This window comes from Triplophysa dalaica, chromosome 14 (genome assembly GCF_015846415.1).
Source record: "Triplophysa dalaica isolate WHDGS20190420 chromosome 14, ASM1584641v1, whole genome shotgun sequence".
Taxonomy (NCBI): Eukaryota; Metazoa; Chordata; class Actinopteri; order Cypriniformes; family Nemacheilidae; genus Triplophysa; species Triplophysa dalaica.
In genome coordinates this window covers 4311532-4325393 of record NC_079555.1, presented here as the reverse complement: position 1 = coordinate 4325393, position 13862 = coordinate 4311532, and the positions used below count along the sequence as shown (strand labels likewise).

General features: G+C 38.2%; 1 long non-coding RNA gene across 1 annotated transcript in view; it reads right to left on the bottom strand.

The window, feature by feature from the left end:
- Positions 1–1057: 1057 nt before the first annotated feature.
- LOC130435888 (uncharacterized) overlaps positions 1058–13862 on the bottom strand; it is a 153649-nt gene continuing 140844 nt past the window's right edge. Inside the window, exon 3 of the long non-coding RNA XR_008908894.1 lies at positions 1058–1750. This is a non-coding gene — a long non-coding RNA (uncharacterized LOC130435888). The remainder of the gene's footprint in view (positions 1751–13862) is intronic.

Here is a 13862-nt window from a genome sequence, read left to right as displayed (position 1 = left end):
TGACACTGACACACACTCTACCGGAAAGAGATTGAAAGCCCAAACTGCATGTTGCCTCCTATTCTGACGAAAAACAGCTGGGCTTTCCAGAAAAAGCACAGCGAAATTGAGCAGTCCTCTCAGAAGGTTAACAAATCAGCAGGGCTCCCTTAATGCTTTCCAATAACCACCTCTTTTCCATCTCTGCCTCGGTTGCTCATTCTTTTGAGCTCGCTTCTTAGTCACATGACGCTCGGGTGAGGTCAGGAATGGGGTGTTAAGGTTATGCTGAAATGAGCTAATGTGCAGGCTAATGAGGGCATCGTTTAAACACACAAACACACAGTGGAACAAAATTAATGAGGGAGTCTTATAGACTCGATGCTTTTCATACTAAGATTCGTACAAAGATATTTTCTACCCCCAGCTAAACCTGTTTACATTTATAGATAAAAACTCAATGTGGGTGATTTAACTTTTAACAGAAAGATGATAAAAAAGCTGAAAGTATTTTGAGAAGAAACACAAGCCATATTTATATAATACAATATAATATAATACAGAGTTATATTATTATTCATTACACACATCCTATATAATTTCTTGTGGATTGTGTGAATGCCTCATTTACCCACATTTTTATTTACTTGTATCTCATTTTATTTTTTGTTACATGTTTTATTGTGTCTGTGCTCAGATAACTCTGTCACCAAAACAAAAACTTTGCAATATTGTTCATTCGATAATTTGTTGATTCAATCATTAAATAGTTCATTCATTCATTCTATTATGCGTTTATTAAATTATTGAACTTTTCATCCAATTATTTGTTCATTCAATTTTTTTACTATTTACTCAATCATTCAATTACTCGTTCATTCAATCATCCAACTATTTATTAAATCATAACATTTTTGTTCATTCAACATTAAATTGTTTATTAATTCATTCATTCTATCATTTATATATAAATTATTAATCTACTCATTCAAAAAATCATTCAATCATTATTTATTCGGTCGTTCGTGAAGGGGCAACACGCTAAAACATCTCAAAATACCTTAGCAACGCCCTAGCAACCACTAATACCACACTAGCACTTTACATTATTTCGTTTAAAAGTACACATTTCATATTGATTATAATTGTTTTGTTTTTGTCACTTCAAAGTATTTCAAAGTTGAATCTCTATATCCGCACTTTAACTGTGATCAGATAAAATCTAGTTACCACTGAGAATAAATCATGCTAAGAAAGATCAACTTCTCATCTCATCAACCCCCATTGACATTTGTTTCAGCTCTTGTTTTTCAAACATCTCTTTAGCATGCTGACAGAATTTTGGAATGAGTTCGTAGTCATCACCCCAAAACCGCCGGGTGAACGACAGAGGGGGTGTAAAACAAAAGACGAAAAGTCAGAACACAGGCTCTGCTGAGCGATTCATCACAGTCATCTTTAACCTTCTCCTCTTTCTCATCTGCTGGGGCTGTGTGTACTTCAGGACCCCCGGCTTGACACAAATGCGTGTGTATGTGAGCTCCCCGTCGGTGTCAGGCTGTCTGTTTCTCCATGTAGCTCCGATACAGACCTCCCGCCAGCATCATAAAAAACTCACCCCTCCCACAGCCGACACCACGCTGCGAGGTTCTCTGGGACTGTGTGTCACACACGACTGCAGGCTGGTACCTCCACACCCTCTGACAAGCCTCGACTGCTCTTTTGCCTCCACGAACAAACCCATTTTCCACTGCGGCGCTTTTCGACCATTCTGTGGGCGTGAAATCAGTTTAATTCAAATCAATATGCTTCATTTCGTTTAAATGCTTTCAAAGGAGTGTGTTGTCCGTTTTTCTTTTTAGAGTAATGAATTACAACAGGGTGTGTTTTGTGTCCATTTAATTTGTCTTTTCAATTATTATGGTATTACATCCAAATTCATGCAAGGGAAGTCAAAAGGGCTTGGAATGAACAAAACTATCACCTGAATGAGAATATGCTTGAAAATTTGTCTATTTAGCACAATTGGTATGATTTACCACATAACTGGGCTGTTAAAATGTCAAATAAGAGACGGAAATGTCTCAACCTCCGAAGGTGTCAATTCTGAAAACTACAGCTACATTTTCCTCTCAATGCAACTCACTGTCAACCCAAGACTATACTCTACAAATCTTTTTTTTGCTGACTTAAGTTTAACGACTATCAAATTAAGTCATTTTTAGCAATAATTCAGCAAAAAATGTGTATGTATTATCACCATGTCCAACGATGGGTACGTTCTCGCAACCCAACATTAATTCAGTAAAGTAAATCACTGAAAAACTCAAAGTATTCAAAGTATCTATAGCCCAGGGACAGCAGATGTAAATTAGCTATTAGCTAACTCGGATGCAATTACATTTTTGTAATTATAAACAATAAACAAACAATCTATAGACAGAAATGCAATATAATATACATAACTATATCTTAAGAGGTGTATAAAGACCTTAGATAATGAAGTCTCATGTTTTTATTACGTTAGAATGAGCTATTTCTATTTACATGCACCGCAGGTCCCCTTACATGGAATTTGTCATGTTTATATTGTAGCTATAAACGTGCTCTAAAAATGCCCTAAAAAATGCTTTACAGAGCACGTTTCGTAAAAGACGCGAAAAAGTGACGACATCTTAGTCCTGTGTCAGCCACCATAGTGCTTCAAAAGGGAGAGGTGGAGTGAGCCATTGGTTGCAATTTACAAACTCGACCACTAGATGTCTCACAACTTCATACATTGGACCTTCAAGACAGCATAGATATTAGGGCTGCACGATAATTTATCGCGATACCCCTAAATCCTATTGACATCAAGCTGGCTGCGATATGTCTTTTTATTTTTTAATGCGTAGCTTGTCCGTGAAGCACGGCTCTGGGATCAGTAGGAAATACTGTAGGAGTCGCTTATAATGTGCATTTGAAAAAGCAAAACCCGTCAAAAAAGAACATTATAAATATACTTTTTTTATCATAAAAATAACTGATGAGGCTTCAATAACAGTGATAAAAAGATGTCCTCAGGCATTTCCTAGATTCTAGAATGTGTTATGGTCTTCTTCTGCAGTGCGCATTTGGAGTTTCGGCACAGGAGCGCCCTCTGGCCTTCGAATGCAGCAGCAAGCTGTGCATAAATCATGTGCTATTTATCGTTGGTTTATTTCAGCCCTAATAGATATTGTATCATAATCCAAACATTAGTAATGGTATGCTCCTCTAATCTAAAACTAGACGAATTCTCAACCCAACAACGGCAAAATTCTAATCGTGGAAGAATCTCAAAGTAAAAATACACTGTACATAGTAAACAGAAATACCTTGCTGCGTGTTTTAACATTAAAACAGAAACTGTTTCACAGAAGCCATGTTCAGTGGGCTGAAGAAAGAAACCTTGATATTTGATCAATTGATTAAGGTTGTTCTTATATTAGCATCTTTAGCTCCATCCCTGGATAGAGAGGCAGGAGCGACCTTGACTTCCCTGTGGACTCTCTCCTCATTCTACTGTTGATAATTAATTATAGCTGCTAATTATTCAGCATCAACCAATTACAAGGTTGAAAGAATCCAAGTCATAGGAATATACGTCTCCAAAGAAACACAGAGAAAACTGCAGATATTCTTTTGTTTTAAGCGGAATGTACGGCCAATTTGATGCTTCGGGTTTTAAAGGGTTAGTTTCCCCTAAAAAATGAAACTGGCTGTTAATTTACTCTTAATTTACCCTCAGGTCATTCAAGATGTAGGTGACATTGTTTCCACAGTCGAACAGTAAAGAAGAAATCTGAAATCGAGGTATTCATAAAATGCAAGTCCATATAGGTTCATTGTCCTTGAAAGTGTAAAAAGCACATGCAGGCACAAAAGTAATCCCTGCGGCTTTTGGCGTTATACTGATGTCTTATGAAGTGAAATGATCGCCCCTTGCAAGAAACTGAAATGGTACATCATTATAACCAGTAATCCATAGCATCAGCCAAACGTCAATGTGACCTCTTGGATAGCTTTAGGATGAGAAAATGAACAGCTAACATTCAGATGAACTAACGCTTTAAGGCTCAATCACACCAATAACGATAACTATAAACATAATTATATGAATGAAGTTATTAAATCGTTCTTAATGTTAGAGAATTTGTCAGCTGGCTAACAATAAAACTTTTACAGCAAATAAAATTGTTTAAATTTGAAGGGCTCACACACATTTTAAATGTGAGACTTAAGCGCAAGAGCTTAGGATGAACATAACCTTATCATTATAGTTATCTTGATAGATCTCATTCTTGATTCTTATATTTACAAATATAAAAATATATTTGACCATAAATATATCTTCACATATATTATTTGATTTTAACTGAATTAAAGGAACAGCTCACATTCAAAATGAAAATTCTGTCATCATTTGCTCACCCTTTGATCTTCATCTGCAAAACATAAAAGAAGATATTTTGAAAAATGCTGGTCACCAAAACCCGTTGGTCTTCATTGTCTTCTACTGTATGGACACAAAACCAATGCAAGTCAATGGGGACTAATGGTTTTCTGTTACCAGAAATACATTTTTCAAAATATCTTCTTTTGTGTTCTGCAGAAGAAAGAAAGCCATACAGATTTTAAAGACAAGAGGCCTTGTAAACAATGACAGAATTTTCCTTTTGAAGTGAACTTCTCCTTCAAGTATACAAGAAAGGTCCCATTTTATGCTATTAGATAGCAGGTACAAAACATTTTGTTTTTTAAACACTTTTTTTACCACAATTTCCGGGCCTTGTGTTTCTACCCACATGGGTTTGATTCCTGGGTCTAAATTTGCCGGTCTAAAATTACCATGAGTAAACACAGCGTTCCATTTATTTCCCAGAGGAATTTCTGAACAAATGCCTTACGTGTTGTCATTGTTTATTGTTTTGAACTATTTGGCTTTTGTTCTTCTCTAGAATATATAAACAGCATTTTTTTTTACAATAAAAATAGACTCTCTTTCCCCATCCAATTCCCTACTAAGGGATTTGAATTATTGTACCAAATAAGTTTTTGTTCGACCCTGTTTACACACACACACTCATTCACAGTAAACGTGTTTGCTTTGAAGCTATCGTGCAGCTGGACCGGTCCTCAACCTCAGGAATTCTGACTCAGCAGCAATAATGCGCTTTCTCCTCGGGACCTCAACACTGTGTCCTCATTAGGCAGAAGTCTCTGTAAGTAAGCCTGTAATTGCTTCTTTCTCTGCCGGCAGATAAAGCACAGGTTTCTCATTGTGGTGAGGTCTACCCTCAGAGGACGCTTGTTTCTCGGGAGCTGGGCTCTCAGTAATCTCGGTCTTAATTGGACAGCGCGTGCCCAGAGCTCGAAGTAATCTCATCGTGAACTGGTGCTTTCGAGCCTGGGGCGGACAGGTGAAGCCGTGAGCAGATAGGGGCTCTGATAAAGAACAACCACACAGACAAGAGCACACGTACTGTGAAACCGAAATGCAGAACAAAAAACGTGTTCAGTGCGCACACACGTTTTTATAATGACTTTTATACTGTACAAACCAAACCATGATGTTTGTCTATTTTCTAAACCTAATGCTCACTTTATGCATTTTTACATGTAAATATATATAATTAAAATAATATATATAAATTCAATGAAATCAAGTCAATTAAAATAAAATTAATAAAAAATAAAATACATTTAATTATAAATTTTATTTATATTTAATTTAAAAATATATATTTTTTAATAAAAATGTATAATTTATAAGCTACTCACTTCACAGGGTTCCCATTAGGTCAAAATTACTGGAATTACATTTGGTCCCCACAACATACAGTTTATTCTTACCACACTCACACAAAAACGCACGCACTAGAGCAGGTGTTTCATAACAAGTTTAACTTTTCTACTGTCACTTATTTTACCAATTCTACAGTCCAATGACAGACAGGAGCCAGAAGAGCTCAAACACAAAACAACAAACTCAAACTTTACACTTCCTCATACCGCTAGACGATTGTTTACACTGGCACACCTAACAGTGATCGTGTGTAATGTGCCAATATGAAGGGTGAGGGGGTGCAAGGTGCTAAGCGCTGCGAGTAAATATTACATCACGAACTTCAAACAATGCACAACCCTTTGTAACTCAATTTTAAAATAGCTGAATTAATGTATTTAAAACCTCTTTAAAACTCTGTTTTGTTATTAGGGACTTGATATCATTAACATTTTAACCTTGAAAGCAGTTTGTAAATATTTTGTGCGTGTTTGTCATTGAACCGTGTTCAGCTATGCACGGCTACGCCGCCTGTGTGTTTGTTCAGACCTGTTGGGTACCTGCTCCATTTATAGCAGCTGATCCTGTCAACGGAGCAGGAGCCATCTGGCAGTGAAAAGACAACTTTGATCTGATTTTTTTCATCCAAACAACCTCTCGTCCTGGCCATTATGGACTAGACAGTCCTAAAAGGGACTCCAATAGCTAAAGTGGTTCAGAAAATGTCTTCCCTGAAGTTCTGTATACACATGTACTGTATATGACATGAAACTATAAAATTAAAATTCTGTCATTATTTACTCATCCTCTTGTCATTTAAAATCTGTATGACTTTGTTGAACATAAAAGAAGCTATTTCGCAGAAAGCGCCGGCACCCATTCACTTCTATTAAATGTAGCCTACACAAAACCAATGCGAGTCAATTGGTGCAGCTTGACAACATTTTTCTAAATACAATCTTTCTTGTAAGAAAGTCATAGAGTTTGAATGAGTAAATGATGACAGGATTTTCATTTTTGGGTGAACCATCCCTTTAATTGTACTTTTATTGACTTAGTGAAGTAAATGTGTATTAGTACATACGATTAGTATATGAAATTTGCAGTAATATACATCAACTTTAAAGAACCAGCTTTCCTGTAGCTCAGTGCTTAGAGCATGGTGCTAGCCACGCCAAGGTCATGTGTTTGATCCCATGGATTGCAAATATACAGAAACATATGTCCAGTATAATGCAATGTAAGTCGCTTTGGATTAAAACGTCAACCAAATGCATAAATGTAAGTCATAGCGATACATCTGTCCAGCTTTCCAGCCATCTATCTACTCATCTCTGTGTCAATCCAAAGATCTATAAATATACCCGTCACATGAAAAAAATCACCAAATGTCTGTCTATGTGAGATTCCAAACCCGTCTGTCTTATTCCAATTCTCCTTTTCGCCTCTCTCTCTCTCTCTCTCTCTCTCTCTCCTGCTTTGTTTTTGTCTTTCCCACAGCTCTCCCCTAAATATCACTAACTCCCCACCCCACACTGTGCTCATTCTGTTCCTCTCCCTCCTTTTGCTTTCCTCAATTTTTCACAGCCTCCCTCCAGAGTCCTGCCATCTTGCTCGGTATATAAAGGAGATGAGCTTCCTAATTCAATCTGCTTGTGTGTTACCTCTTAACAAGCCCTTTTGCTGCAAGATGCCATCTGATTTCAATACTTCACTGAACAAAAAATTCAAATTACAACTAAACCCCATCACGCTCTTATTTCAATCAAAACAATACGATTTAATGTCCGTGAATACAAGTGTAGTATTCTGAGAACACACACGTCTACTAGGAGAGGTATCTATACTATTGATTTCAATGGAGCATTCAAGGAACAGGTACCCAAAAATTAAAATGCAGTCTTCATTTACTCCCCACAAATTGTTTAAAATAGTTTTCTTCTGATAAAAACAGAGAAAGATATTTGGAAGAATGCTTGCAAGCGAACAGTTGTTGGCCACCATTGAATACCATAAGAGGAAAAATTTCTTTGTTCTGTTAAACAAAAAACACACAAAAAGAAGAACACAAAAGAAGATATTTTTAAGAATGTAGGAAAGCAAACAGTTCTGGGGCACTTCAGACAAAATTATCATTTTTCCTGATAGTTAATGGTTGCCAATAACTGTTTCCTTATATTCTTCCAAATATCTCTATTTTTTCATTATTATTTTTGGGTCAACTGTCCCTTTAAGATTGATGTTTATTGGATAAGAAGCCCCAAACACAGTCGTATGCAGTAAGTTGCCTATTCCCAAATCATACCCATTTTGTAAGTTAGGAACATTGACTGTTTAGTATTTCAAATATTGTGATAATCTTACATCATAGAGAATGTTAAAGCACATCTTTTCCATCCCAACATAAAACGCACCAAGCACCACTGATGCGTGCACGGGTATGTAAGCTTCATCGATAGCACACGTGTTGTTTTCTTCCGCGCGGTAAAGACTGAGCCCCCTGTTTCATATTCATAATGTTTGGCTGTGTTTCCTGTTTGGTAGAATTATTCAGCCGGATGTTTTTTTAATAGGTCACACGCCAGAATGTCTTTTGACAGTTTGCTTTCAAGGTTATCTCGAACTCATGCCCAAAGGGACTTTGGGCTTGTCAGAGTAACTGCAGGCTTTCTCCTACATGGCTTGGCCCGTGGCATGTGCTTGACACAATGAAAGCAAACCCTGACAGTATCACCAGAAAAGGTCTATGCACATAAAATTAAGCTGACAGGAAGCTGACTAGCAGGAGGCTGGATAGTTCAGTGTCAAGAGGTGAGAGAGGACTCAGAGATTCTTTGTTTCTATAAGCACAACAACATACAAGTAACCGGTTACAGGAATAGTCCATCCAGAAAAAAACTTTGTGCATGTGGCTTACTTCTGTGGAGGAACTGGGGACTGGAACTGTCAACACAATCTCAAGACAAACAAGTCACTCTATTACGAGGTGGCTAATTTTGGCTAATCCGTATGTATTCAAACCATCTCATTCGTACATTTCAGTTTAGGATTTGCCTTCGCACCAGTGACGTAAGGGTTGGGTCGGGGATTCACTATTGCTCTTTTTGAGTAATGGCATGTTTTTGTATGATTCACAGCATACTATTCGATAAAGCCATCTCAAAATAGTTACGAATTCCTGTGAGATCAGGTTGGAACTGTTCACCAATTTCAAAAAACAATATGAAAATCTGAAGAGAAACAATACGTCTGTCAGAGAAAACACGTACAAATTTGACCTTCTTTAGCACGATACATTGCATTCACGCTGAACATTTTGTTCTTTTCAACACTGGGTCAAAAATGAACAGTTGAGTTAAAATTCACCCAACAGATGCTTTATATTTGACCCAACGATGGGTTAAAACAACCAAAGCTATGCTATGCAGTGGTGCTGGATGTCCGGTGGACAGCCCGATCCGCCTCCTGGCGGTTGGCGATGGCTCATCCGTGTGAGGGCAGCGGCAGCGAATCAGTCCGCCATTTCCTGCTCCTCACCTTCATGGCTGTTGGCAGCAGGATTCTGGCTCACGGCCAACGGCGCTGACTCCTCCGCTCCCTCTTGGATTGCCGCCACCCCACCTCGGCCCAGGAGCACGGCAGCGAGCTCTCCGTCCCAGCCGAATCCCCGCTCCAGAACCACCGCCTCGGGCAGCCACTGGTGGATGTCGCTTGTCCGCGCTGCCCGAACTTCTCAGCACCGCGATGCCCCTCAGCAGCGAGGGCTCTCAGACAGCATGTCTCTCCTTCCTCCCGGGTTTCGGCATCCGTGTAATAAGGTTCATTAAAAGGAAGGAGGCGGGAACCGGAAGACAGTTAAAATAAAGGTTTAATATAAATAATAACAGCCGGCGGCCCCTCAAGGCCGACGCCAGCGATAAAAACAAATCACAAACAAAAACACGGAAGTAAAATGACAGCCGGCCGCCCCTCACGGTCGACGGCCGGCGTATAAAACATAAATACAAACGTAAAACATGTTCGGGCCCGGTATTCTCTCTTAGACGGTTCTCTTATATGCTCCCGATCTCCTACGTGATTAGAGACCGGTGCGTGCACAGCTGCCGCTCATTAACAATTACTCACCGGTCTCGAACCACGGTCTCGCCCCGCCTACTCCACTACATAGTCATTTACTTCAAAAGCAAGAAATGAGATCTACTTATGTACTTTGTATAAACTCATGGCCATTCGCTCTCCAAATGTCCATTAATATAGAGACACAGATGACGGGTGCAACCATTTAATTACTATTTTACCTGCAGTCTCAAATCACAAATCACATTAAGTCCAAAGCAATGAATAATGGCAGAGCAAACCTGTAAAGGCAACAAAACATTCGGGTGGAACAGGAATTACAGACCACTCCGTTCTATTTCCTTTTACACGTCATTCTGCGCAAACAACTGAAAACAAATTATCGCTGTAGACTTAATACACACACCCTTTAGTGGCAGAGAATGGTTTGTTTTAAGGCATTGCTGGAAAATGAAAAAGTTTGTTGGTTAATCATGTTTAGAAAAACACATTGTCGGGAACATTTACTTTCTCATCTTGACCAAATTCCAATAAATTGCTTTGTGCATTTGAAGGATTTTAGGCTACTGAACAGCTTGCTTTAAATTTGAGCGTCCTTTGATGATTTCAGAGCTGAATAACGCAGGTCTGCAGAATGGATATGCACTGGGTTTCCTTCTGATGTTCCAGAAAAACCAAACCACGAGTTATTGTTAAAGAGCGCCAGCTGTGTGCACACAGGTCTCGAATCACGTAGGAGATCGGGAGCATATAAGAGAACGAGCGACCAGACCATCGGTAAGAGAGGACCGGGCCCGGACATGTGGTATTCCTGATTGTGTGTTTTTGTTTTGTGATATGTTTTGTTCGCCGGCGGTCGGCCGTGAGGGGCCGCCGGCTGTTATTATTTATAGTAAAACTTTCATTGTCTTCCGTTTCCGGACTCCTTCCTTCCTTTTATTGAACCTCGCTACAGTATTTTGTACAATGTGGGAAAGAAGAAAGTTATAATTTTCCTAATTATGGTAATCAATGCTGTCTGTTTGGAACTGTTTGGTTACAAGCATTCTTCCAAATAGCTTTCTTTTTGAGTGAACTGTCCCCTAACATAATATTAATGTAAATCAACGGGACAAACTTCAAAAATACAAGTTTACAAAAGTAAAAACACCCAAGGCTGAAATGATCTACAAGGTTAGTTTGGTATATTATTTATTGGTATATTATTAAAACATTTTTCATTCTTAAAATGTAATATTAAGGGTATAATGATGAACTAAGCTGCAGTAATATACAGACATTGCCACAACTAATTGTAACTACCGCCAATCCCAGAGCAGGAGCTTTACCGCTCTCATGAGTCGGGTTGGCCCACGCGCATGTTGACAGGATGAGTTACATCCCAAATAAAGTGTAACTCATGTGTGCCTTCCTACAGTTCACTAGAGGAGAGACAGCACAGGCAGAAAAGTCATGAGACAGCATTTCTTTCAGCTAATATAGCTCTCTCACTCTGCACTCCTCCGAGACTCCCAGAATCCTCTCTACCTATCTGCTGCCTCAATATTTGCCCATTAAAAGGCAGAGCCTGAGTTTGTAGTGAATAATTGAACGCTGCTGCGCTCTGGTCGGAGAACAGAAGCCTGCTGATCAGAGACTCATAAAGGAGTTTTGACAGCAGCCAAAGGGATGGGAAGGACGGGGGGGCGGTCTCTGTTTTAATACAGTGTTTTTACAAACGGAGACCACCCAAACACACGTTTGGATAAATCTCTGAACAGATCTGGTCCAACTTCAAAGAAATACAAACCAATATAAAATGTACATAAAAGAAGTTGCTTTTAATGACCGTTACAATTTTTGCATTCACATACTTTCATGGCTATTGTTTTTTCATTTTTCTTTCCGTTATTTCCCTTTAATTCAGTTATTTCTGTTTATTCTCATCATCTTTATATTTCCATTCTTTCTGTTTATTATTTCTTGGTCTTGCTATTCTGTCTTCTTTTTTTTCGTTCTTGCTGTAGTTTTGCTCATTCTTTCTTTCTCTCCCTTTATTCTTTTATAATTGTTACTTTCTATTTCCTTTTTACATTTCCTTCCTATCTTCTGTTTCCTCCTTCCCTCTTTTTTTACTATTCTTTCCGTCCTTTTTTATAGATCTTTTTCTTACCTTCTTACTATTCTTTCTTTTCTCCCCTCTTAAAACTCTTTCTATTTCTGCTATTTGAGATGTGAACCGGGCAAGTTTTAGTGCACCTGAATTTCCTGGAGCTCAATCTGTCTGGAACACAATTACAGAGCAAAATGTAATTCATGTTGGCAGAGAAACACACTTAGTCAGTTATGTTATGCACATACAAGAGCTTAAATTCAGGAGGAAACTTTTTACACACATTTCTATACACACATTGGCACATCACTAATTGGTGGAGGGAGGTTTGGACTGAGGGTTCAGTGGCACACTAGCTGTGTCACTCACATTCGTACCTGCCTAATGAGTCTCTCTCTCTCTCTCTTTCTCTCTCTCTCTTTCTCTCTCTCTCACACACATACACACACAACGTTCCTGCCCTCCATCTCTGGAGCATGCTACTGTTTTCCTCATGAGCAGAGTAGCAAACATACCGTTTAAATGACTGTGGTCAAAATCACCATCTGGGCTTATTAACTAGAAATCTGGAGTCCAGGGGAGTGTCTGATCTTCTACTTTCTAGCAATTTTACAGTGTACAAAAATAATCAGCGGGTTAACGCGACAGCTGCAGGAGTGAAATAAGAGGCAGACATAGACATATGATTTCTTTAGTAAACCGAGCATGTTGCGTCTATCGGCATAGCGGGCACATTAAATTGTGGATAATAACAAATCTGACCATGGATCTGAATGTGTGAGCCGTCATACGTGGAGATGGAGATGGTGGTCTAGTGGACTAAACCACTGAACTGGTAAATCAAAGGTAGCTGGTTCGATCCCAGCAGCCACCACCAGTGTGTCCCTGAGCAAGACACTTTACTCCATGTTGCTCCAGGGGGATTGTTCCTGTAATAAGTGCACTGTAAGTCGCTTTGGATAAAAGCGTCTGCCAAATGACTAAATGTAAATGTAAATGTCATACGTAACTATAGAGAGATTTCATGAGTTACTCCCTGTAGTTTTTTTGAAGGACTGGAATCCTTGTGAATATGTGAAACTCTTGTTTGTTCTTGGGGGGATCTGAAGAGCTCTATCTCTCTCTTTCTCTCTTTCTCTCTTTCTCTCTTTCTCTCTTTCTCTCTTTCTCTCTTTCTCTCTTTCTCTCTCTCTCTATGCGTGAATCTTCAGGGTTCGAAAGAAGTTGATCCCTTGACACTATCAAACATATTTATTACGCAGAACAGACATGTCCCAGATGGTTACAGTGTCGTTCAAGCACATACTAAAGCCAAACAAAAACAGATACAGATTTTTTTTTTTTTTTAATTGACATTTTTCATCAATGCTCATACCCAGCTCTCCAATTATTGAAATTTCAATCATACAATAAAAAAAACATTGGTTTAAAAAAAAGACAAAAAAACTAGACAGTGGATAAAAATGTAAAATCTGTTTTGTACATTTATTTATAATATATATAATAAAACGTTTATTGTTATACAATAAAATAGATATGAAAATATATAATAATTAATATAAATGATCACTAATATTTTTGTACATATATATTAAGTAATATAAACAATATACAAATAATATGGTTAGTTTAAATACATTTTTGACAAGTTAAAAAGTTTAATTGAACATCAATTTCATAATTTTTTATAGATTTTTACTGCTCTCTAAAATTTGAGAATCTCAGACTATTCAAACGTTTAAATCTCAATGTATATATTTAATATTCCATAAATCTTGATCAAAACCTGTTGGAACAGTAGCCAAGCACTGTTTAAGACATCTGCCCATGCCCAATATAATATGTCATATTAATTTAAAGAAGAAACCATACACCCCCACCGCCGTGCATCAGTAATGCTCCCTGCAG